At 49.4% G+C, this 26,369-nt stretch overlaps 1 protein-coding gene across 6 annotated transcripts in view; it reads right to left on the bottom strand.

Moving 5' to 3' along the window:
- The window catches only part of ST3GAL4 (ST3 beta-galactoside alpha-2,3-sialyltransferase 4), a 178,042-nt gene that overhangs the window by 95,802 nt on the left and 55,871 nt on the right, over positions 1-26,369 (bottom strand). For 4 of the 6 annotated variants that reach the window (XM_074936870.1, XM_074936869.1, XM_074936874.1 and 1 more), the window contains exon 2: positions 21,987-22,034. The exons of the other annotated variants lie outside the window; for them this stretch is intronic. The gene's annotated coding sequence lies outside the window, so the exon portion shown is untranslated. The remainder of the gene's footprint in view (positions 1-21,986; positions 22,035-26,369) is intronic. 6 annotated transcript variants of the gene reach the window in all.

Here is a 26,369-nt window from a genome sequence, read left to right as displayed (position 1 = left end):
ATTCCCAAACCTGAGCCATTCTTTTTAGGTGACAAATCTGAGGAACTGTCCCAGATTGAGGTGTCATTAGAGGAGGTTTTGGAACAGACTGATAAACTAAACAATAAGAAGTCACCAGGACCAGACGGTATTCACCCAAGAGTTCTGAAGGAACTCAAATGTGAAATTGTAGAACGACTAACTGTAGTTTGAACCTACCATTTAAATCAGCTTCTGTACCAAATGACTGGAGGATAGCTAACATAATGCCAATTTTTAAAAAGGGCTCCAGAGGTGATCCCGGCAATTAGAGGCCTGTAAGCCTGACTTCAGTACCAGGAAAACTGGTTGAAACTGTAGTAAAGAACAGAATTGTCAGACACATAGATGAACATAATTTGTTGGGGAAGAGTCAACATGGTTTTTGTAAAGGGGAATCACACCTCACCAATCTACTAGAATTCTTTGAGAGGGTCAACAAGCATGTGGACAAGGGGGATCCAGTGGATACAGTGTACTTAGATTTTCAGAAAGCCTTTGCCAAGGTCCCTCACCAAAGGCTCTTAAGTGAAGTAAGCTGTCATGGGATAAGAGAGAAGGTACTCTCGTGGATTGGTAACTGGTTAAAAGATAGGAAACGAAGGGTAGGTATAAATGGTCAGTTTTCAGAATGGAGAGAGGTAAATAGTGGTGTCCCCCCAAGGATGTACTGGGCCCAGTCCTATTCAATATATTGATAAATGATCTGGAAAAAGGGGTAAACAGTGAGGTGGCAAAATTTGCAGATGATACAAAATTGCTCAAGATAGTTAAGTCCTAGGCAGACTGCGAAGAGCTACAAAAGGATCTCTCAAAACTGGGTGACTGAGCAACAAAATGGCAGATGAAATTCAATGTTGGTAAATGCAAAGTAATGCACAGTGGAAAACATAATCCCAACTATACATATAAAATGATGGGGTCTAAATTAGCTGTTACCACTCAAGAAAGAGATCTTGGAGTCATTGTGGATCGTTCTCTGAAAACATCCACTCAATGTGCAGCGGCAATTAAAAAAGTAAACAGAATGTTGGGAATCATTAGGAAAGGGATAGATAATAAGACAGAAAATATCATGTTGCCTCCACATAAATCCATGGTATGCCCACATCTTGAATACTGCATGCAGATGTGGTCGCCCCATCTCAAAAAAGATATATTGGAATTGGAAAAGGTTCAGAAAAGGGCAACAACAATGATTAGGGGGTATGGAACGGCTGCCATATGATTAATAAGAGATTAATAAGACCGGGACTTTTCAGCTTGGAAAAGAGATGACTAAGGGGGATATGGTAGAGGTCTATAAAATCACAACTGGTAAGGAGAAAATAAATAAGGAAGTGTTATTTATTCCTTCTCATAACACAAGAACTAGGGGTCACCAAATGAAATTAATCGGCAGCAGGTTTAAAACAAACAAAAGGAAGTGTGTCTTCATACAACACACAGTCAACCTGTGGAACTCTTTGCCAGAGGACGTTGTGAAGGCCAAGACTATAACAGGGTTGAAAAAAGAACTAGATAAATTCATGGAGGATAGGTCCATCAATGGCTATTAGCTAGGATGGGCAGGGATGGTGTCCCTAACCTCTGTTTGTCAGAAGCTAGGAATGGGTAACAGGGGATGGATCACTTGATGATTCTCTGTTCTGTTCATTCCCTCTGGGGCACCTGGCATTGGCCACTGTGGGAAGACAGGATACTGGGCTAGATGGACCTTTGGTCTGACCCAGTATGGTCGTTCTTATGTACATGCCTCCTGCAGTTAAGGCTTTTTTCATCAGTTCCTCTCCTGAGCTGTTGTGCAGAGCTGAGTGCTGTTGAACAGCTGTGACGTCCCACTCCAGAAACAGCCACATTTCATTGTTGGATGAAGTAATTTCTGTGGGTGCCTCTCGGAAATGCAGCACAAACCTGGCATCCCAGGGACAGGGGATGCTCAGGTGGCTTTGAGCCAAGTCTGGCCTGCTCAGCGGCTGAAACTGCTCTCATGTAGCCCAAACCAGGCTGCCAATGGGTGGCAGCACCACACAGATCTGTCTTTGTGGTGCCCACTGTGGCCCTACTCCCAGCACACCACTGACAACGGAGCTTGTTCATGGCCATCCTACTCTGCCCCCGTCCTGTGGGAATTCTCCCCTGGCCTGCCGCAGCCTCTGATGGGCTGCAGAGGGAAGGAGCCAGAGCCTGTGTTTTAGATAGAGACAGACAGAGGCAGGCTGCAAAGACCATCCTCAGGGTTACGGAGCACTTTATGAAATAAGAGAATACTGAATATCTACCTGCTAAGCGTTACCAGCCTAGGAATTATTGCACTGCTGTGACTCTTGCTTTCATTAAAGAGCAGAGCATTCATCTTGTGCACAGGGAAAATCCCTGCCACCAGAGTGGAAAGTCCGCGTTTCCCATCCTTTACTTGGTACCATTGCTCATTTCAGAAACAACCCACACACAGAGCAGAGGGCACCGTCTCTTGTTATCTTCTATCCATTCCAGCCTCCCCTCCCAGGGCCACTGCCTGATGGGTCGCTCCAAACCCATTCTCACTTGTGCCGTATAAGCACCAGGCCGCCAGCGGCTGCGTTCAGCGAGGCAAGGCTTCTTCTGGGCAGCTTAATGGAAATCGGGTATGTTTTCTTAGGGGAAGATCGATGCTTTCTCCTTCCTCAGCCAGTCTCGGAGCACACGCACCCCACCCCACCCCCGCACTGAGCACCCTTACAGATTTCCTGGGACAGCTACCTTAAAAAAGGGGACGATCCTGGGAAAACCTGGACTGGTGGCACCCCCCTCCCCAGCTGGGTCGCTGCTGCTGCCCTATATACCCATCTTGCCAAAGTCTGACGTCCCACCAGCAAGGGGTTAAGTGAGGCAGACAGAGGGAGGGCCCCACTACTCCACTCTCCAGTGGGAAAGGATTCAAGTTGACTCAATTGTTACACAACCCCGAGTAGGAGAAGCTGGGAACATCTGGAACAGCAAGAGCCGAAGGTTTGAAGCCCATGAGGCGCTCCCCTGCGCACTGCTGAGGCCTCTCTGGGAATCCCAGCGGAAGGGCAGTTCTGGGAGCGGGAGCCAGCACACCTGGCTGTCCCTGGCTCACTGCAGGGCAGGAGGAGGGGAATACAGCCTCATGCTGCTGGCCAGAGACACCAAGAATCCTGGACCGGGGGAAAAGGGCTCTAAGAAAGAGGACGACAGCCTGGCAGTGAGTGAAGGGCCACCTGCTTGCAACCCCGTTGAATGCAGAACCCCGCAGCTAACACAGCAGACAACAGCTCAGTAAGTCTGCTCCCAATGGGTGCCTGCATGCCCAATGCACTGCCCCCGTTTACCACAGCCACCTTACCAGCTCTTTGGGGCAGGGCCGTCTTCTGTTCCCTGAGTCCAGCGCCTAGCGCAATGGGATGCTACCTTGACTGGGGCCTCCAGGCACATCTGCAATACAACTGGAAGTAACCCATAGTCGATACCCTGGCCTCCTAGCCCCCTGTTCAGTGCCTCCGTAGGAAAGGCCAGCCCCGAAGGGTTAAGAGAAAAACAGCCCGCGCTTCTCTTGCTGAAAAGTTCTCCTACATTTCTGAGCGCCACAAGTTCCTGCCAAAGGGGGAGCCCTGAGGGCGGCTCATGCAGCAATCAGGGGATAAGTAATGAGCACAGACAGCGAGAGACTAGAGTGTGGCAGGAAGCAAAATTGGAGTCTAGCAGGCAGAGAGAAAAGGAGGACTTGTGGCACCTTAGAGACTAACCAATTTATTTGAGCGTGAGCTACAGCTCACTTCATCGGATGCATCCGATGAAGTGAGCTGTAGCTCACGAAAGCTCATGCTCAAATAAATTGGTTAGTCTCTAAGGTGCCACAAGTCCACCTTTTCTTTTTGCGAATACAGACTAACACGGCTGTTACTCTGAAACCTAGCAGGCAGAGAGATTCCCTCCTGACCCTCCCTGGCCCAGAGCTGCCAGGGTTAGAAGAACCACCAGCTCTCTGCCTACCCCGGCTGAGACAGACAGGTCACTCGCTTGTTTGCCAGGTTGGGGGAGGGGGGGCAGGAGACAGAATTCTGGTGTGTAAATGGAGCATTACTGAAAGTCTCCCATCAGGGAAGGGACTTGGGTTACCTTTCCCCTCCCTGGCACCAGTACAAGTCCAGCACTGATCTAGAGCCCACCTTGCCCAGACTGATGACTGGCCAGCATGAGTGGTCTCACTCCCACTGGTAGTGGACAAGCGCCCATATCAAAGACCCCCACAGCCGGCCCCTCTCACTGCTGGAGCGCTCCCCACCTGCCAGAGGCAGAAATTGCTGACATCCGTGCTGCACCCATTCCATGCACAAAGCACTTCTGCTGCCAGGCTGCCACGCGCTTGTGACAAAGTGGGAATGTTCTTAATGTTTTCTCTGAATTCTGTGTGGGTGCCTCAGTTTCCCCTATGCAATTCTTAAGTATCCCAGGGGTGGGATAAGGGTGTGTGATTGTGGCAGAGCCCTTGGGGGCCAGTGTGATGGTGTCTGCACAAAGAATGGCCGACACCCTGTCTCCTGGCAACTGATGGCCTGGGCCCCTCCTCTGCAAAGGTGCCAACTGAAGGGGTTGGAGAACAAAGAGATCGGGTGGCCTCCTGGCCCGGGAAAGAGACAAAGGCCAGAGGAGGGGCTGGACAGTTAGAGTTTGGAGCTGGCTGGGGAAATGGGGGGAGGCTCAGATGGGGCTCTGGCCTCCCTGCCCCCCAAGACGGACCTGACTGAGGGGTCCTGTTCTCTGTACCTACAAGCTCTGTTTTAGACCATGTTCCTGTGGTCTAAGAAACCTTCTGTTTTACTGGCCGGCTGAGAGTCACGTCTGACTGTGGAATTGGGGTGCAGGACCCTCTGCCTCCCCCAGGAGCCCCGCCTGTGCGGACTCACTGTGGGAAGCGCACAGTGTGGACCGGGATGCTGAATGCTCCGAGGTCAGCCCCTGGGAGGTCGACGTTGTGTAAGCTTCTTGCCCTGGGGAGAGGAGGCTTCCTCAGAGTCCTGACTGGCTTCGTATGGAGTAGTTCCAGAGCATCACCCGGTGACTCCGTGACAGCTCTTCTCCTCCTTCCCTTCCGCCTCAGGGCCACGTCGCTCGGAGCACCACAGCCGCCCTGGAAGGCAGGCGAGCGTCCCGCCCATCGGGTCAGTGGGAACAGAACCCAGGGGGTCGGACTCCTTGTCACCACCCACAACCACCAGAACCTGCTCCAGGGGTCCACAGAGATGGAACACGAGTGGAGTTCGGTGGTCCGGAGGCTAGCGCTTCCTACTGCACACGGGATCCCAGGCCATCCCCAGCAGTCACATGGCACCACAGTCAGTCCAGGCAGCCCCACGAGCTTCATTTGCTGGCATACGCACTTCCCATTGGTCCTCCAACACCTCTCCCCCCCATGCCTGTTCCTGTGCCCAGGGCTACCCCCCACCCAACTGCTCCATATGGCATGTGGGACCTAGCATACCGAATCATCAGGCTGTGATCACCATGGGAGATCCCACAGGCCCAGCTGGTTCCCACCTTGCACGGGCACCAAGAGCAACCAGATTGTCTGAGGGGTGTGGATTCCTGCCGCTCGGCAGCACCTCAATCCAGCTAGAGGGAGGGAGCGCACGCAGGTCGCTGTCTGGGCAGCACAGTGCTGGCTTTACTCTGCAGGACCAGACAGCACAGCAGAGTGCCGAGCGCCTAAGTCCAATGCAACCGGCTCCACCGTGAGAGCTTGGGAAGGATGCCACGTAGAGGGCAGGGCGGGACCCTCCGGGGCAGTGCTGATGGGTGTTAGCTCAGCGTGGGCTGGCTGGGCAAAGGTGCAGAATTTCTCTGGCCATCCACCCCAGCTGCAGTCCCCTCCACGCTCTTCCCGCGGTCTGGACTGGCTTTGCTCACCCTTACCCAGCAGCTTGAGCTGCTGCTACCGGAAGGATTTCCAACCCAAAGAAACTGTCACCGTCTCGCTCCTAATTCCTGCCATCTGTTGACCGGCTCAGACGCAGAATTCGGTCTTTGTTCCCACTGGCGTACAAGGCACTGCCGGCTTTCCAGGAGCTGGGCTACACTGGGCAGCCGGTTCCCTGAGCTCAGCAGATTAGTGCATGTGGTTAATATCACATGCCCTCACAGAGGCAGAGGAGGACTAAGACCTGGATCAGGGGCCCCAAGCAAATGCGTTTCCAGCAGCAGTTTCTGCACGTAGGGCTCTCTCGCAGCTCCGCTCTGGTACGTAGCGCAAAAGGGTATGAGCCACAGAGGGCTGCCCTGCCAGTGCTAACACTGTTCTTCCACTGCGAGGATTAGCTGCCCTGTCCAGCACAGCATCTCCCCCGCTTGTAGGGATCAGCATTGCCGCCAGGTGGTCGTGACTTGACTAGGCAGTGGAGAGGGCACCAGACTGGGAGTAAGGAGATGTATGTTCTATCCCTGCTCTGCCATTGACCTGTCGTGTGACTGCCTCTCTCTCCCACCCTTTGTCAGTGGAAAGGGCATGTCAAGGGGCTACCACCCCTGCTCTGAGAGTTACCACAGATCATGCACAGGCGAGAGGAAGTGGCCCTAGGACACTGGGCATGATTTGGTGACCAGATGTTACATACAGCTGTATGTTGCCCTCTCAAGGTATCACTTCCGGTTCGTTCATCACCCACTAATGTACCCAGTCACGAGAGCAGGGCTCCCAGGGAGTCTGCACATCTGCAAGGAGCAGACAGAAGTTACTAGAACGATCAGAAGAGCCAAATGTTGCCCTCTCGTTTCCCCAGGTTTCTATGTGTAGCTATGCACATCCTCCAAGAGACCCACAAAAACGCTTCCAGGATCTTTTCCAGAGAGTCAGCCCTTACGAGTGAGCCTACGAACTGCAACATTAGTGCCTCCCGTCCGAGCCGTCGGCACTGCCAAAGTCCACACGTGGTCCTACAAACAAGCCGGCATGGGAGAGGGGATAAACGGCAGCACAGAAACACTTCACCTTCAGAGATCAATGACCTATTAAAAGAGGGGACAAAAGCCAGCTCTAAAGAGAGATCCCTTGCGGCTGGGGCTCTGCACTCCCAGAGTCCACGCGCGCCGTTGGGAGCAAGCTTCATACTGAGCAAGGGGGGGCCAGCATCTGCCACTCGCGGGTTAATGTTTATGATGCAGGAAGCCACGCGCCATCGACAAAAAGCCAGCAGAAGCACCACAGCTCAGCCTGTACTAGTGGGTTTCCCACCAGGAGTCTCCGAGCAGGCGACATCAAAGCGATAACAAAAGCTACTTGAGTCAAACAATATTTACTGGACTCTGTATTTGAATTTTCAACAGCTCAGACTGCAGCTCAGCATGACACAGACCACTCAGGGAAATGCCACGTGGAGCATCAGACAATACAGATCATCACTCCCACACCACCAACCACATGCAGATGGAAACCAGAACCACACGCAGGCTAGAGGTTGCTACAGACCAGTAGGAGGGAGACTTGTTTAGGGGTTCACACGCAACACTCCAAACTCTACAGACAATTAAGCCGCAATGCCCCTCTGGAGTAGTTCTCTGTACTTACAGATGGGGAAACTGACTTGTAGGAAAGTCAAGGGACTTGCCCGAGGTCTCACAGTGACTTAGATTGTAAGATCCTTGGAGAAAGAAGGGGCTATCTTTTTGTTTTGTGTTTGCACAGCACCCAGGATAATGGGGTCCTGGTCTATAATAGGGCTTCTACGCACTATGAAAATAAGTAGTAATAAACTCTGCAGCAAAGCAAGGAATACAAACAAGAGTCCTGCTTCGGAGTCTACTACGGTAGCTATTAGACCATTAACGCTTTTTCTTTTCTGTGATCACTCTAGGACCGTTTAAAAATATTTCAAAAGATCTGTTAATATCACCCTAAGGAGTGTGAAAACCAAAAGAATTTCTAGGTCCAGTTTATTTTTCTGTCTCTGTCATTTACTTTTTGCATGAACATGACAAGTAGGCTGGTTGGCTTCCCTTCTGCTCCCTGTTTTATTGTTCAAGTCAGTTTCACATTGTAGTTTTCCTACACGAGCATAGAAAGTTTGGGTTGCAAGCACTGCAGGGGAATGCTTCTTAACTTCAGTACCTTCACTGGAACTTTAAAGGAGAAGACCACATAAATGATTCAGAGATACAGTTCTAGTTGTCTGAGCTGGAGTAAAACAGAGGGATTGGTCAACAAATTAAAAATCTAAGGAAACTCTTACTCATGTACATGAGCATTCCTCATGTAGCTAGCTAATCAGCGCAATTACCCATGGCTCTCATTCAAACCAGCACTTAAGCATTCATCACAATCAATGGAATTTAAGCAGAAGCTTACATTTTAAACTTTGGGAGACAGGTCAGTCCTTGCTTACAGACAGCCCCCCAACTTGAAGCAAATACTCACCAGCAACTACACACCACACAACAAAAACACCAACCCAGGAACCAAACCCTGCTACAAACCCTAGTGCCAACTCTGTCCACATGTCTATTCAAGGGACACCATCATAGGGCCTAATCACATCAGCCACACTATCAGAGGCTCGTTCACCTGCACATCTACCAATGCGATATATGCCATCATGTGCCAGCAATGCCCCTCTGCCATGTACATTGGCCAAACCAGACAGTCTCTATGCAAAAGAATAAATGGACACAAATCTGACATCAGGATTCATAACATTCAAAAACCAGTAGAACAACATTTCAGTCTCTCTGGTCACTCAATAACACACCTAAAAGTGGCAATTCTTCAACAAAAAAACTTCAAAAACAGACTCCAACGTGAAGCTGCAGAACTGGAATTAATTTGCAAACTGGACACCATCAGATTAGGCCTGAATAAAGACTGGGAGTGGTTGGGTCATTACAAAACCTAAACTTAATTTCCCCAGTACTAATTTCTCCCTACTGTTACTCACACCTTCTTGTCAACTGTCTGTAATGGGCTACTCTCACCACTTCAAAAGTTATTTTTCCTCCCTTGCTATCCTGCTGTTAATTGATTTATCTCCTTAGACTGACCTCCCATTTGGCAAAGCAACCCCCATCCTTTCAAGTATTTATATCTGCTCCTGTATTTTCACGCAATGCATCTGATGAAGTGGGTTCTAACCCACGAAAGCTTATGCCCAGATAAATTTGTTCGTCTCTAAGATGCCACAAGGACTCCTTGTTATTTTAACTTAAGTGCCTTGCTGAATCGGAGCCCACTTGAATAAGGATTTCCAGGACTGAGCCCTAGATATGGAGATAAATTTAACCCAAAAGTCCCTCTAGAGTTTTTCCTAATCACTGAAAGCAAGCATTGTTCAGTCAGCAATTCACCTCTGGGTAACTGCAAACTACCAGAAGGAGCAAGGGAGAGACAGTACATGGCAGTGCATACACCAGAGAAAGAAACAAAGAATGAACACTGCTGCCAGTCATCAGCAATGTCACATTCATAAATGGGCACTACCAGCAGGATATACTGTAGGCTTAAAATTCAACCCATATTGCCATTGTTCTAATCTAGACAGGAAATGAAGGTCCTTTAGATTCCAAAGGGCTCCCCCTGCCTTTGATTTAAACAAATTAGAACTCCACCACGCTGTCAGAGAATTCTATCCAAAAATGAAAGTTGCAGCGATGAAGTGATTGGAACCTGGAGTCCTTCTCTCTGGGCAGCAGCGTCTAATGTTTGAACCGACAAATGAGCAGGGCTCTCTGGGTCTATTCCTGCCTCACTGCAGCCTTGGGTCAGCAACTCAACCACGGTGTCTCAGTTTCCCCACCAATTAGAATAGAAACACCATTCATCTGCCAGCTGGAGAGCGTTGAGAGATTTAATTACAGATTTACAACGTGCTTTGAGATCCTATAATAAAAGGGTGCTCTGGAAGTGCAATATGGTTTTTCCATCCAAATGCACAAGTTTGCCATATGGGAGACATTAGGATCATACTAAAAATAAAATAAAATACAATTGAACAAGCTGAGAGGAAATTAACATTAGAGACAGAGCAAAAGCCTGGAAAATAAATATACAAGTAACAACTCTCTGAAAGACCAACAGGAAGTTCCTGGAAGAAAATCTGAATGGGATAAAGCATTTCACTAAAAAGCAGAGCTTGCATCGTCCTTGTTAAGGCAGGATTATGGGTTCTGGGATTTCAGGAAGAGGCTGTTTTTATAGCGTAGAGATTAATTGCCGTTTCTAGCACTGCAGCCATTCAGGGCCGGTGCTCCCACCAAAGCACTAGTAACAATCCAGGACTTGCTACAGAAGAGTGATATGCTGCTGTATTTTAACAAGGGTCTCCCTGTAAATGTCACACCTTAGCCTGATATAAGCCCCAGGCCCGTGCACCAAAGGTACATGTGCCGAAAGGCATGAGCTGAACTGAGGAATGGATTAGTTTCTTTTCTCTGTTTCAAGGCAAATGTTCTCAATTATTATGCAAGGAGGGAAAGCAGGAGCACTCGAAAACAAACATGCATTGAGGACGCTATGCTGGAAGTGTAACCCACACACCTCCTGGGTATGGTGTTCTGTCCCATCTAGTTGCACCCAGACGAGCAAGAGAGACAGAGGGAGAGAGACTGCAGAGACCCCAGGTTCGATCCCACCCGCTGACGACCAGGGTCTGTCAGCGTTACAGAAGCCCATGTACTCTGTACCTGAATGCACTCACTGAGCATGTGGAGAGCGTAGCCCAGGGTGCAGCGGGAGGCATTTGAAATTTGGGGGAGGGGACATCATGGTTATTGCTCATCACCTGCCCAGAAGAATATTTCTGAGCAGGCCAACAGCATTTTCAAGTGTGCCATGGTAAGTAGGCCATGTCTTCCTCCGGCCGGTGATCCACACCATATAGTCAGAGCCTGCTACAGCTACCAGCTAATGGAGTTACTCTTTTCGCTCAAGTGCCAGCACGATTTTCCTGCCAAAGGACCAGAGTTCAATCCTCGCTAACCATCTGTGACGGAGCCATCACCGAACGAGGGCCGGAACTCGCAAATAGGGTGTTATCATGCCGAAAAACAGGCCCCTACGGCTAACAAGTAACATTGCAAGTGAGCAGCAACAGAAGGCTCTGATGCTCATGCTGTGGACTTGCACAGCTTACCTGTATATGCATCCCCAGAGCCAAGCAGCGGAAGGCCAGGTCCAAGGACGAGTCACCACACTGGAAAGCTGGAACCCCGCTCCACTAGCACCAGGAAGTGCATGAGACGGAGAATGAATAACTTCCCCCATCTCACTAACCTGCTTCCCAGCTCCTCTCACTGTACCTAGCCGTGCCCCACTGCCCAAACACTGGAAGGGCCAGCCCCTCCCTAGCTCCCAACAGGAATTCCCCTCCCCTCCTCAGAGAGCCACAGCCATCCACCCTGGAATGCATCCCCATCACTGAAGCAATGCTGCTCGGTTCTTTATCATGCAAGTGTTTCTCAGACCTCTCCCCTGCTCATTGCCCTGGCTATGAACCCGTTTAACTAGAAGAGCCAGCAGGGGCACTTTAGCTTCTGCAAGGCAAGAAACTCAACCTCTGTGCCTGGGTTTTCCCACCAATTAAAATGGGACCACCACACATCTACCACCTGGGGAGCGCTGAGAGCTTTAATTACAGATTTGCAGAGTGCTTTGAGATCCTCTAATAAAAAGGTGCTCTGGAACTGCTATGTTTTTCCCCCCTGGATGCACAAGTCTGCCATGTGGGAGACATTAGAAGTAGAATAGCCCTGGAATCATACAGCAATCTAAAGAAACCCACAAGCTGAGAGGATAATTACATTAGAGACCGATCAAAGGCCTGGAAAATAAATTCACACGTAACAACTCTCTGAAAGACCAACAGGAACTTCTTGGAAAGCCTGAATGGGATAAAGCATTTCATAAAGGAAGTAGACCGTGCATGGTGCCCCACACCCCTCCATCCAGACCTGGTGCTACCGGGGCTAAGGGGACATTCACACACACCCCTGCAGATGACTTTCAAGGGCTCCAAATTATTGTTTGAAAGGGCCAAATATGTGCCAGGTTATCCAGTGTTAAGCAGTGGAAGTGACAATGACATAGTCCTGGCACAGTAACCAAATTTGGCCTTTTTAAACTCAAAATCCAAGGTTTGCCAGGGATCCTACTAGCTGCTGGACTCCTGGAAGGTTGTTGGTTTTTTAAATAGCAACATCCAGGGCCCTAAAATACCCACTTGCCTCACAATAATGAGACCCTAGAACTGACCCTGCCTCCATCCCCTCATCATCTCCACATAGACAACTCTGGTGTTCTGCTAAAAGACCATTCCAGTTGACCATACTAAAAGACCACGTCAGGTACGTCGCATGGCATGTGGGCTGCCTAGGCATTTCCCAGATGCACCCAGTGCATTCAGCAGCTGCAAAATAATTAACACAAGAGGGGGCGTATGCTCAATAGGCAGAAGCCATTGGATTCCTCCCAATCTGACCAGAGCGTTTCCAAGAGATGGATTCCTCTGCCATCCCAAATGCTCCCAGCCCACAGGAGCTCCTTCCAAGGGGTGTGTACGCTCACCACCACACACAGTCTCCTCTGCACAGCAAACGTCCTGAGTAGGCCAATCTTTTACCATCCCCAATTCTCCATGTCCCATCCAGGGGAAGCCAGAGAGATGGGTAAAGACAGCTCCAAAGCCAGCGAACGACAAATACCTCAACAGGAGGGAAAAGGAGGAGAGAGATGCGAGATGCCCCTACAGCTGAGTGAAATTTTTCATCCAAAAATTTTCTTGACACCCACCCCCCGCCCGGCAAAAAAATGCAGATTCAGTGACCCCAAACCCCTTTCTCGAATTCGTGCCAGTTTCACCAAATCGCGCATGATCAGAAAAGGACAAAAATTCCAAAAAAGAGTGACAATGTTTTGTTCCGACATTTTCAAACAGTAAGGTTTGGAGTTCCTGAATCCACTATTTGTTTGGCAATTTTACCAAAAGATGGTTTTTGAAAAAAGTGAAACCCGCTTCAAATCCAAATGAAATGTTTCATTCACACCCTCCCCTCCCCCAGCCCTCCATATTTTTCTTCTTCATTTTTTCAGACTGGCCAGTGGACTGAAAAAATCCATTATTCACTCCCCTCTCCTCCTCTCTGCCCCACCAACTGCATTAGGACCCCCACCCCCACCCCCTCCGAGATGATGACAGCACCGAGCTACAGTTTTGCTTCAAGGCTGACAGGACCCACATCAAACCCTGAGGAAACCAAGCCCGGCTGAGGCTCTCTGCTCAGACGCTGCCAAGCCCAGCCCTCGGCCCTCCCTGTGCTGCTTCAGGGGGGAGAATCACCGCGGAATCAGAGCGCGCGGCCTGCCCGTCACAGCCCTCGGAGAGCTGGCAAGCTACAATATGCTGCCAAAAGAGCAAACCTCTCCCACGGAATCTGTCTGCGAGCTGAGCAAGAAGTGGGGCTTCCCCCGCCTCCCTGGGCTTCACTCGGCTGCCTGCCAAAAGGCAGAGCTCTCAAGCGCAGAGCCAGCACAGCCTGGGCTGCAGCCGGGCGCCCCCTCAGAGCTGGGGCAGACAGACACACTACGTCTGTCTCCTACCAGTGTTTAACTTGTGCCAAGGCTTGTCAGGCACCTCTGGGCTTGCTGCATCCGTTATGAATGTAACAAAATTGCTTGAGCCCCAGCACTTCTTTCATTACAAATTAAGCGCTGCCTCCTACCCAAGTTAGACCCTGGGTTCTGGGTGACATGCCAGGAGATGCGCCAGGATCTTTAACGCCTTGTTCACCAAGATCTTTCATACCAGAGACAAGGGAAAAGGCTACAGGATTCAGGGAAGCCAGAAAGAGCACTGTGAAAAGCAGGACACAGCACCCCATTTCCACCGGGCTCCCCCCCCCGCCCACACTCTCCAGCTAATCTGGCTCATTGAGCAATAACTCCTCTCGTTTACTGATGGCCTCATGCTACCGTCCAGCAAAAGGAATCCGTCACACCACTGACATGGCTGGGCCATGATGCAGCCACCCCCTTGGAACAACTTATCCAGGGTTGGGATGGATTCGTCATCACTGGCACCTGATAAATCAAGATTAGATGTTTTTCAAAGAGATCTGCTCTAGTTCAACAGGTGTGAATTCAGGGGAGTCCTCTATGATACAGAGGGCCCTAGCAAATTCACAGCTGCGAAAAACACAGCACGGACCATGAAATCTGGTGTTTCCCGGGAAATCTGGCTATTGTAAGGGGGTAGCAGTACTGCCACCCTTACTTCTGCACTGCTTCAGAGCTGGGAGGGGGGAGAGCAGCGGCTGCTGGCCAGGTGCCCAGCTCTGAAGGCAGCGCTGCTGCCAGCAGGAGCACAGAAGTGAGGATGGCAACTGCAACCCCCCGACAATAGCCTTGCAACCCCCCCACCACCTCCCTTTGGGCTGGCAGTCCCATGGTTACAACACCGTGAAATTTCAGATTTAAATATTGGAAACCACGACATTTTTAAAATCCTGTGACTGTGAAATTGACCAAAATGGGCCATGAATGTGGTCGGGCCCTAGTTATTCAGGAGGTCTGACCAGATAACGATGGCCTTGGAACCTATGAAATCCCCACACATCCAGGTGCGTCATGATCAAAGTCCCCCCACTTAGTCACGATTCCGCAATGCAGCAAGTGTCACAGCTGGGTGGTGGACAGCCAGACCCAGTAGTCAGAGCCAGAGTCCTCAGTCACAAGACAGGAGTCAGCTGGGGCAGGATAGCAGGGTCAGGAGACAAACTGGAGGTCAGAACCACCTATCCGATGCCAGGAGTCAGGCCGGGTCAGAATGCCAGGAATTCAAGCCGTGGGAGCAGAAAGCACAAGGCGCACAGTTGTTCAGACCAGTTCCTGTGCTGATGGCTAGCCCAACTTAAGCCAGCAGCAGATCAGCTGGTCCGGGACTCCACCAACAGAACTGCAGGGGCAGAGCCTCAAACTGGGCTTCATGGGTCCTAGGTAAGCAAGCGTCAGCAGGCTGCCAGGTGGAGGGCTGGAGCGTGGCTGTTCCTGCAGACCCAGCTTCGAAACCTGTGGGTCAGGACAGCGAGGGCACCACTCCCAGCCAATGGCTCCAGCTGCTCTGCACACAGCCACGTAGAACACTGCCGTGCACCCAGGGGGTGGGTGCTAGGGGAAGGAGGGTGGGTTTGTTCTTCGTCCACGCGAGGCCTAGGATAGCCCTTCCCACAGGAGGGCAGCTCTGGTGCTGCATGGGGTGGGGGGCTCCCTACTCTCCCCTTGCACACCCAGGAGGCCTGCCTGCTCGATGGCCTGTTCCTCTCTCTGACAAGGGTCACTGGCAGGTCCCATCTACTCTCCAAGGTGTCAGGGGACGAGCACTAACAAACATGACTGAGGCGGTCACATAGATGGTCCCACAGCAAGGGGCAGGGGCGGTGCTATTTTAAAAGGAACTCAGTGGAAGACCCCCGGATCAGCCGGCATCCTCCTGAGGAGGTTGGCGCCTGGACACCCTTCGGCCTTGGGATGTAGGAGAGACAGACATCAGCATTCCCTGTCTCCCAACCACAGTCATGAAATCCACCCAATCAACCAAGATCAAAGGCTAATTGTTACTTCCAGAGAAGTCAATGGCAAAACTTCCAGAGATGGCAATGGGAGCAGGGCTGTGCTGGTAACATTCAGATGATAAAACATCAGAGGCCACATTGCTACTAGAAGATGCAATATCTACAGGGGATGGATCACTTGATCGTTACCTGTTCTGTTCATTCCCTAAAGCACCTGGCATTGGCCACTGTCAGAAGACAGGATCCTGGGCTAGATGGACCATTGGTCTGACCCAGTCTGGCCATTCTTGTGTTATCAATTAGAGACCAACAGTCGGGCCAGTTCCTGCTGCCCTTCCTCAGAGCACAAATCAGCAGCTATGAATTCAGCAAAATCAGCATGTAAGTCACAGGAAGGTTATGGCCTCACACAACTTCATTCACAACCCTTTCTAGCATAAAAATATCCTCAAAAGGACTGTCATTATGGAAAGAGACCTCCGCAGAGCTGCTGAGCACTGACAGTTTGAAAGATGGAGCTCTTTTAAGAAGACGTGATGAGCGAGATTTTCAACACCTGGCTGGAACAAATAGCAAAATACTTCAACCCAGGACAGGGACTTTTTTTTTTCCTTTTTCTTTTTTTTTTTTTTTTAAAGTAGGGTTTTTTTGTTTTTTGAAAGTATCAGATCCCCGTGCTTGGGAAATGTTGGCTGACACTGAAAGCTTTTGCCCATGGTCTGACAAAAAGCTCTCCAGCCCTAGCATGTCATGAGGTATAAGAGTCACATCATTCTGATTACCTTCTTGCCTGGATAGACATGATGGTAATGGAGACATTAGATACATAGGAGATCAGATCACATTAAATAGCAGCTGAGATGAATAAAGATCCTTGCTGAGTCCTAAACTCCACTCTTGAGCCATGGAATTAATTCCAACTTTGGTTCAAATCTCTGATAAATGTTCCGGCTGGTTCTGATTTTACCCAGACAAGTTTTCCCCCTCGACCTTGGCTGATGTCTCCAGGAAGAGAGGAGACCCCAATCGCCTCCATGGAGATGAAATAGGATGTCTCTCACTGCACAATTCAGGCAGGAGAGAAATGACTATGAGGGAGAGGAGATAGTGTCTGCTTCATGCACAAACATCTTGGAAAATCAGCCATGCTGGGGAAAAGTAAAAAGGTAACAGTCAAGCGGGCTTTCCGTGACCCATTGCCGTTTGCAAAATTTGTCAGAACTCAGCAGCTCTTTAAAAGTATTTTACACAACTCCCACGAAGGATAGAGCACCAACCAAAAACACCCTCCCTCCTCAATCAGCATTCCGGAGCCAGATGGGAAGGTCTGAGGTTGCAACTGATCTAAAGACGAATGCTGGCTACTTAAAGAACCTCTCTGGGTGTCTGTAAGAGGGACCTGGTTGTCCCAAATGAGCATGAGGGGAGAGATGGAACAAGAGTTAAAGACAGCAGAGCATGAATGCCTTGCAATGCTGTCTGGAGAATTTCAGAACAGATTGCAGGGATGGCACGGGTGGCTGGGGGAGCAATTTTAACGGGAATGGGGAGCACACTTTAATGCCACAGAAGGTTAATTCTAGTTACATCAATGCCCATGGAGTAGCTGAATCATTAGCGTTTAAAAGTTCCTGCCCACAAGCTGTAACGCATGACCAAAAAAAAAAAAAAAAAAAGATAGGCATGATCAAAAGCCTCAGAAGAGCCATTTTCTTTAGCCAATAGGTCATTAGTAAACACTGTAATTAAGGGCTCGGGAGAAAGCCCGGGGAACGCTAGTGAGTTTGGAACAAGCCCATTCCATTAAAGGCACATACATGGGAAATGCACACATCAGATCTTCAGACCTTTCTGGGCATCGCACAGAACCAGCCTATCACTCCAGAGCCATTGGCTGCCTATGAAACGTGCAGAGCTGGGGACATCTGGAAGGCAGAAAACACTGGCGCGATTCTTTGCAAGCAACGCAATCAACAGGGTCAGTCGTCCCATGCAAAGCAAAAAGGCCTCCTTTGTTCTCATGCTGGTTAATCAGGAGACTCTTGTTCAGGCAGCTTTTAGGCTCTTCCATTCTTAATCACAGGCTCATCCTCTTTTATACAGTGGCTGTGCCCACATTTCAGGGCTATCACTTCAAAGGTCTGTTGGTCTCCCTCCCTAAGCAACGAGGAACTTCTGTTTAAGGGCATAGGAGGATGGGGGCTGTTGCAGCCTTAAGTTTTGTAGTATTTTTGTATCTTATACTTCCCTGAGTCAGTTCTCTTACAAAATTAAAGCCCAAACCAAAACTAGTTATGTAACAAATAGGTACTCAAAGTTTCAAAAAACTGCTTAAAGTTTTTCCCTATGATTGAAAACCTTTTTAATTGGATCCTAAGAAGCTGTAGATTTACTTTGACTGTAATCTGCAGTGGGCTGAATAGGCAAAAATCTGGCCATGCTCGTTTGTCTTCAATAGACAGCCACAAATAAGGCAAAAGAAAACCTACCACATTGCCTTGCTCGGACTCAATGTAGAATTAATGGCCACCAAGGCGATAAACCAGTCGAGCTTGTATAAATGGCACGTTATCTTACTTTGCAGGCTACATCTAGGAGCAACAGAATAACACCGGAGACCAACAGGTAACGAATAAGCCGACTACAATCACAAATGTCCTAAGCAGTGCCATAGATCTCCGAGTTATTATGGGTTTCAGAGAGGCAGCCGTGTTAGTCTGTATCCGCAAAAAGAAAAGGAGGACTCATGGCACCTTAGAGACTAACACATTTATTTGAGCATAAGCTTTCGGATGCATACAGCGGAAAATACAGTGGGGAGATTTTATATACACAGAGAACATGAAACAATGGGTGTAACCATACAGACTGTAACAAGAGTGATCAGGAAAGGTGACAGAGTAACAGCCGTGTTAGTCTGTATTCGTAAAAAGAAAAAAGAAAAGGAGGACTTGTGGCACCTTAGAGACTAACCAATTTATTTGAGCATAAGCTTTGCATCCGGTGATGTGAGCTGTAGCTCACGAAAGCTTATGCTCAAATGTGATGTACCCAGGGGCAGTGCTCCACTCCTGGGAGAAAGGGTAGGCTGACTGGGGAAGTGGCCACAGCTGGGGCCACACCTAATCAGGCCACAGCAGGCCCTGATAAAAGCGCTAAGGGAGGAGCTGAGTCACTCTGGCTAGCCTTGGAGAGAGAAGGGCCTGGCTGGCTGGGAATGGAGGGTAACTGACGCGGACCAGGGCTGGGGAAAGGCCAGAGGAGCTGGGGAGCTCCAGCCTGTCAACTCCACAGGCTGAAGCCTTGTTTAAGGCCTAAAGAGGCACCGGGGTGAAGAGGTGTAACCTGGGGATAGGCAGAGGCAGCTGGTCCAACCCCCTTGCCGATGATGAGTGCCCATGACAGACTGGAGTTTGCCCCAGAGAAAGGGGGCTAGATGACGACTGGCAGTAGCCACTGAGGCAAGGTGGGCATAGGGGTTGGGGGTTCCCCTGGGAGGGGAGACCCAGAGTGTGGGGGTACTGCTGGGGGCAGAACCTCAAGGTAAAGGGCACCAGGGTCCAGGAGTGACACAGGGGCCTGAGGCAGGAGAGACACCGGCCGACAGGAGGCGCTCAGAGACTGGAAAGACCTAATTCCCAGACGACCAGCACACCTTTATGTATCCCTGGGGGTATATATACCCCTGGTTGAGAACCACTGATCTAGGCCATCCAAAAGTAGCCCTTGAATCCCTCTTCCACTTCAGCTGGGCCTTTAAGTTTCTCCCCAGGCTCTCTGCATTAGGGCTTTAATCACAGTAACATCAGTAATTTCTCGTTATTTAATGTTGTAAAGCATCTCGGGTTACAGCTGGTATAAAAGTAAAATGTAAAAAGTGTTATATAAAAACACAAATAATTCTTCAGGTCCCCTCAAATGTAATGAGAAACAAAACCAAAAACCAAACAAATGTAACTGCTTTTGGAGGGACAGCTACAATATATCGCCAAACATGTAACCCCCCCCAATGTTTTTGTTAATCTTGTTGATCATTTCTGAAGCCCATTGTATGGAGGAAATAATTCCTCAAAGTGGGAAAAAGTGTTTCTGGATGACAAACGCGCTTGCCCATGACACCTAATAAGGAATGGCTATCTACAAACCTGTTTCACTGAAGGAAAAAAAAAAAGATTTCAGTCAGTTATCACTATTCCCCTAAAATCCAGGACAGTTCTCCAATCCCCATGTCCTGGTTTACATGTTAAACTTTTAAAAAGTTTATTTCATATGATGAAAAACTTTGTGTGTAGCAAAAGAACATGACAAAAATGACAGTTTTAAACTGAGAAAAGAAAGTCAGGAAGGAGGTGGGCAGAATGGGGAGGGAGTGAACTTGGCACGGCTGCTGCAGAGGCTACAGACTCATCTCTGAACTTCAGCTGTCACAAAGCTGTGGATTTTGTCGTTTAAATTTTTTATTTTCTTTATTGCAAAAGCCATTAGTTGTCGGGTTCATACTGTGTCTTAAATGTTAACGCTTTCTTTACATTTACAAGTAGAGCAGTCTTCGGTTGGGTTTTTTTTTTTGTATTCTAGTCAATTCACTTAGGCAAAAAACTCTAAAAAGCAAACAAACAAACTTATCTGGGGATAGGTCCCCAACCCAAGAGCAATTCTGTAGCAGCAGCAAATGTTAAAAGTTTTTCCATTGGCAGTTGCTGCTATAGCAAAAAGGGTTTTGACCTGAAGTTTAAGTAACACACACTCAGTAAATTTCAATCTCTAAGAAATTAAGAGCCACAAAGAATAGTTTCAGAGATGCTACAGGGAGGGGTGAGAGGAAGGATGACTCTGGGGTCAAGGCACTAGACTGGGACTCAGGAGATTTGGACTCAAACATCCAGCTCTGCCCCTGACTTCATGTGTGACCTTGGGCAAGTCACCTTCTCTCTCTGCATCTCAGTTCCCCATATGGAAACACTCTTTTCCCCAACACTTGAACTTGTGGTATAGTAAAATATGGACTGTCCTTGTGATGGAGAAGCTTTCACACCAAGTGAGTACACGCAATAGAAGTGCCAAAAAGATGATAAACAGTTAGAAGTTTGGTTACCCTTTTTAGCATATGCAGAAGGGGAGGGCTCCCCAGCCAGCAAGCCAGAACCTTACCTGGATTCTTTGAATATTAACCTGATCCTGAATAAGTCATGTATGATACAGTATGTTAAAAGTTTTACTGTAACTGTGCCTTATTAGCAGCTGCCTTTTTTCATTATCTCCCTTGCCCTGGCTCCAGCCACATCATCCCCACCCCTAACACCTCCCGACTTCCTCCATTCCACTGCCTCAGGCTCCTGGCCTGCAACACCTTGCACAGCTCTGCCTCTCTTCTCCTCCGGATGCCAGTTTCATCAGCTTCTCATGTGCTCTCCCACACTGACCCTCACTCCCGGAACACCCGCCCTGAGCCGTTCCGCAAAGCCCCCTTCATATCCGCCCTCCACATCCAACTCTGTATCAACATCTTTGAGAGATCGGTTTATTCACGATGGCTCAGCTGAGGGCCAGGTGAGAAGAGTTGACGCATGTCATTGATAACTGTTCTTACAAGAAAATCTATATACTTATATTACCTTCAAAAATCTACATTCAAAGAACACAATTAGGCTTGCAAAGTCAAGTCCTCAAAAGCTAGGAGAGATCAGAAGTGAGGCTGTCCATTATGACAGTCTTTAATTACACGATCACAAACAATTTTTCCACATGACACCTGCCTCATTCAGTGCACAGGATGGACTCGCCCTGGGGATGAACCAAGGTTGAGCAGTGAAGGAGAATACTGTCTATAGGCCCCTTGTCTCATTTGTTGCAGAAGTTGGAAGGTGCATAATGAATAAGGTGGGGTTGGGGGGAAAGAAAGGACGGTCTCTTGACTAAAGGAAAGTGACTCTGCTGTAGAGATCCTGTGCGATGCTGCGCAAGTAACATGAACCAAAGTTTTCACAGGCCACCGTGTGGTCCTCATCTGCTGGGGGCACAATGTGAGTCGCCTGTGGTCTGAGCTGCAGACGTGCTGAGCACTCAAACCTGTGGTAGACAGGAGCTCTGCTCTGATGTGCTATAAAATGCTAAGGACTCGCTTCTCACACTGGACACCCAAGGTTAGATAACAAGTGACAATTTTGGCTTCAATCACTGGGTCTCAGTGCCCATCTTTAAAATGCAGATAACACACCACTTTCCCTCTCAAAGGGTATTGTGAAGATAGTTCCGTACAAACATTGAACTGGCTTCAATTCATTAAGGAGAGCACCATGGAAAAGCCCATGAGGAAATTAATAATTCTGTATTCAAGGCAGGGTTTGGATGGTAGACAGTAAATAATGCATAGGGCCACACAGTGAATGAGGAGGATAAAAAGAAATATAAATAGCTACCCAGTCAGTGAGCACTGTCCATCCTGTTCAGTGAAGGAGGCAGAGGACCTGTGGAGCGGAAAAACAGTGTGCAATCATGTAATTAAAACCGATCACAATGCATACACACAAGGGGGTCAAATTAAGGCAGCACAGACAACCTTTATTCTGGTATGTGACTTTTCAGAGGTTGACTTTGCAACTAAACATTCTTTTAGCATATTTTTTATTACATCCAAAAACTAAGCAAGACAGTCAAAACCTCTCTCTCAAAATTCAGCCCAAACATCAGTGCTGCCTAGTGGCCAGAGACCTGGGCTTTAAGTCTGGAGATTCACAACTGCGCCACGGGCTTTCTGGGTGATCTTGCGCAAGTCTCGTTGTCACCGTGTGCCTCAGTTTCCCCATCTGTATTTCAGGGATAATGATGTTTACTTTCTTTGCAAAGCCCTCTGAGATCCATGGATAAGAGCTAGGTATCATCATCATCATTATTATTATTAGAGAAAGTGTTGGATCAATGTATTCCACGCTGTTTAGGAATGAAAGCACAGACTAAGGCCTGGTCTACACTACGAAATTAGGTCAGTATAACTATATCACTCAGGGGTGTGAAAAACCCACACCCCTGAGTGATGCAGTTAAACCAACCTCACCCACCCCCCACACGCCCCAGTGTAGATAGCACTAGACCTTGACCTAGCCACTGCCACTCGGGGAGGTGGAGTACCTATGCCGACTGGAGAACCTCTCCCATTGACATAGGTAGCTTCTTCAATGTAGCATTTGAAATGTAGACAAGCCCTTAGTAGCTGAAGCACAAGACTAGGCAAAGTCATTTAGTCCCTGTACCTCACTCCCTTGCTCATTTGTAAAATGGGGATAACACAAGCCTCCCATGGACAATTGGGGGGCTTGGGTCATTCATGTCTGTAGCCACTCATGAAGGTGCTATACATGACAGATACTTCCCGTTTCCCCCTCCTCCTCCCCCACCCCCAGCTGGATCAAGCTTTACATGTCTGGGGGCTCTACATGGAGGAATCAGGTTAAAAACACGTCTGACATGAGCCCCTTAAGTCAATGGAGCTATAAGCAGGGCTGAATTTTGCCCATGAAGTTTGAATTTCCCTTCTACACACCATGCCTGCACTTGGAGACCGAACAATACAGCTGCTGCTTGGGGTGGGGGGAGCCTTTGTCTGCAGTGAGTAATGGGATTAGTCTACACTTATCAGCTCACAGCAGGTACAAGTGCTGCCCAGGGAAAGTCCTGGTTATAGACTCTATTTAGGAACCCCACCCCATTTCATGCTCCGTGAGACCAAGCGTCAAGCTGCCCTCTTCTGTGAGTGAGTAGCACCCACCTGCCCTGTATGGTGAAAAGAAGCCACTCTAAAAGAGCATTCCCGGGCAACATGTGCCATGGATATCTCCAGCCTTAAAATAACCCCACCTGGATGCCTCAGCATTTCCTGCTAGGGCAGGAAGCAGAAATGCAGAAATCTGCATCTGAAGAAGTGGGTTTTTTACCCACAAAGCTTATGTCCAAATCAATCTGTTCGTCTTTAAGGTGCCACCGGAATCCTAGAAATTTCACCAAATAGCCCAGTCCCCTGTATTTCCAATCCAATTTTCACAGCAAAGCGGTTCAGGAAACACTACTTAACGTTGCAAAGCTCCTTCCCTCCCCAGCATTCAAGGCAGCTCACAAACACGAGCTGGTTTAGCTCTACAACCACCGCTGCAAGTTAGTGCAGCACTATGATCTTTGTTTTTAAAATGGGGAATCTGGCCTAAGTCCTTTCACTTCTGTGCCTCAAAGTAACACAGGGAGCCAGGTAAAGGAACCCCAGTCTTCCATCTCTCCCCAGTCGTCTCTTCCCACTGCTGCATCACGCCACCTTAAGGCTTGAATTCAGCAGCGTATCCCTTGAGGGTCTCCAGTCAAAGCCGTATTCCGAGAACACCAGCCTGCATTGCCATACCCTGGCAAGAAACACATGGGCTATCGCACTGGTCCTGAGCTGCTGGTCACCTGCACAGTTGTGGCCAGCAAGGAGGCTGTAGGGTAACGTAACCCCAACTCTAGCCATCCAGGATTAAAATGCATGATGGGAGGCAGGGGAACTCTAGGGGAAGGAAGGGCGGGGGTGTTTGGGGTTCAGATCCTCGGCAGCATCTTGCCATAAAGCATTTGAGAGGAACCGTCAGTCCCAAGAGAATTAGTCTTCAGGGGGACAGACACTGAAGCAACATCAGCCTGACTATTGGCACCACTCAACTCTGTTAAGTGAGACACACCCATCACACAGCCTGGAGAGATGGCAAAGACCTATTTGGACAGGCAGCGTGCCCCCTATGGGCCAACGCTGGATGGTTCTTTAGTGGACTGGGCATTTTCCAGGGCTTTGCCCAGCTAGGTTTTCAAGGCCCCAAAAGACAGGCCTTTCCCTCAGCAGCCTATGCCACAGGCTCATACTGTCCCTGTACAGTCTGCGGGCAGGGAAAACCACCACGTGGAACAAGGAGTGTGTGCCGAGGGACCCACTAGTGCCGTAATGCCACAACCCGCCCTCTCCCCGCCCCTCCGCACAGCAGGCAGGGGGGATGGAGAGGGAGGAAAAACAAAACCTACAACAAAACCACAGAACGGGAATAATGTGACGCCACCAGTTTTACGTGGCAAGCGCCCAGAGGAGCAGTCACCCAGGAACTCCACTGCTCCGCAGACTCCCTCCCTCCTCCCCACAGACAGGGGAGCAGGGCCTGGGTGTGTGGGACACACAAACCTCTCCAAAGAGCAGCCAGGGGAAGGGGGGCACCACGGATCGGCAATGGGCTACCAACTCCAACAAAACCCAGCCCAGGACTGGCTTTGTTTAGCGCCGGGCACAAGGGCAGCTTGGTCCAGGACTCAGGCTCCTAACCACTGTTGACAAAGCCCTGGCTGGGATGATTTAGTTGGGGTTAGTCCTGCTTTGAGCTGGGGGTTGGACGAGACCCCTCCTGAGGTCTCTTCCCACCCTGATATTCTGTGATTCTATGTTGCAATACACGTAATACTATCACTACTCTCTCCCACAGCAGGTCTCTGGCCTGAGACACAAATTAAGGGGGCTCAGGACACTGAAAGTACCAGAATTAGACCTCCGGGTCAGGCCCTGACATCTCCAGGATGTCCCCTCCGCAGTCCCATGGCATCCAGACACATTAAAAAACCCACACAGATAACTCAGCCACTATTGGCAGCCCTGGCACAGAGCCAAGGGAGATACACAGAACTAGTGAAGGTGTGGGCGGGGGGGGGGGTCACTGGCAACAGCTAACTGCAGCAACCCTCACAACCTGGTGCTTGAAGCCATTTTACAGCAACGGTTAAAACAGAGCGACCAGATGTCCTGATTTTATAGGGACAGTCCCGATTTTTGGGTCTTTTCCTTATATTGGCTCCTATTACCCCCCGCACCCCCGTCCCGATTTTTCACGCTTTGCTGTCTAGTCACCCTACGCTAAAATCACACCGTGCCCAGCTCAGGGCAGGCCAGGGACTGAGAACTCTCCAGGGGAGACTCCTTGCACAGACCCTTGGCGTTGTGCTTCATGCCTCGCAGCCCCCTCTGCAGGGGAAGGAAACAGCGCAGCCTCAGGTCTCACCGCTGAAGAATACAGTCCCGGCCAGCATCTGGCCCTCCCTCAGCCATCGGCTGGATCGAAGCCCAATCCTTTCCCAAGCAGGGAGGAAGAGAGGGGCCTGGAGTCCTGGGCAGGGAAACCCAGATGCACACGAAACAAAAGCAGGAAATGTGACTGAACTGAACATGGCTCATGGAAATAATCTCCTTACAACTGCCACAATTAACCGTTGTTTTATGAGCAGCTTAACTGTCCCTGCCCGGGCTTTAGGCTGTTAAGTTTGGCTCTGAAAAAGGGAGAGAGAGATTTGTAGGCCAAGGCCCAAAACAAACTAAGAATTGGTGACATTTCACATAGAGAAGAGTAAAATAAAGTGGGTTGAAGGAAGTGGGATGAGAGTTCTACCAGCCTCCAGGAACCCAGCTCTGACAAGGAGCAGACAGAGAGCTGTGGATGGAGAAATTTATCGTCCACTGCATTACATGCAAAACCCAGCTGGTAACCACAGGGCCTGGACTGGATCCCCGCTCTGGAGGAGACACGACACCACTGACAGCGCACGTATTTCAGGCTGGTATGTACATTCTCTGTGGCCTGTCGGGATTCCAAGGGAACCCCAGGATTAGGGGAACCACACATGGCGTGCAAGATCAGGGCCTGGAAAAGCTGAGCACTTCGTTCCAGGTCTTCAGTCAGCAAAAAATGTATATCGCGGGGTTCTGCTGGCAGACCACGAGAGAATGTAAGGGCAAATGCCCAGCTGCTGTA

The sequence above is a fragment of the Natator depressus genome, chromosome 22, assembly GCF_965152275.1.
Source record: "Natator depressus isolate rNatDep1 chromosome 22, rNatDep2.hap1, whole genome shotgun sequence".
NCBI lineage: Eukaryota > Metazoa > Chordata > Testudines > Cheloniidae > Natator > Natator depressus.
Note: the sequence above shows the minus strand (reverse complement) of the source record. Positions and strands in the feature narration are given on the sequence as shown.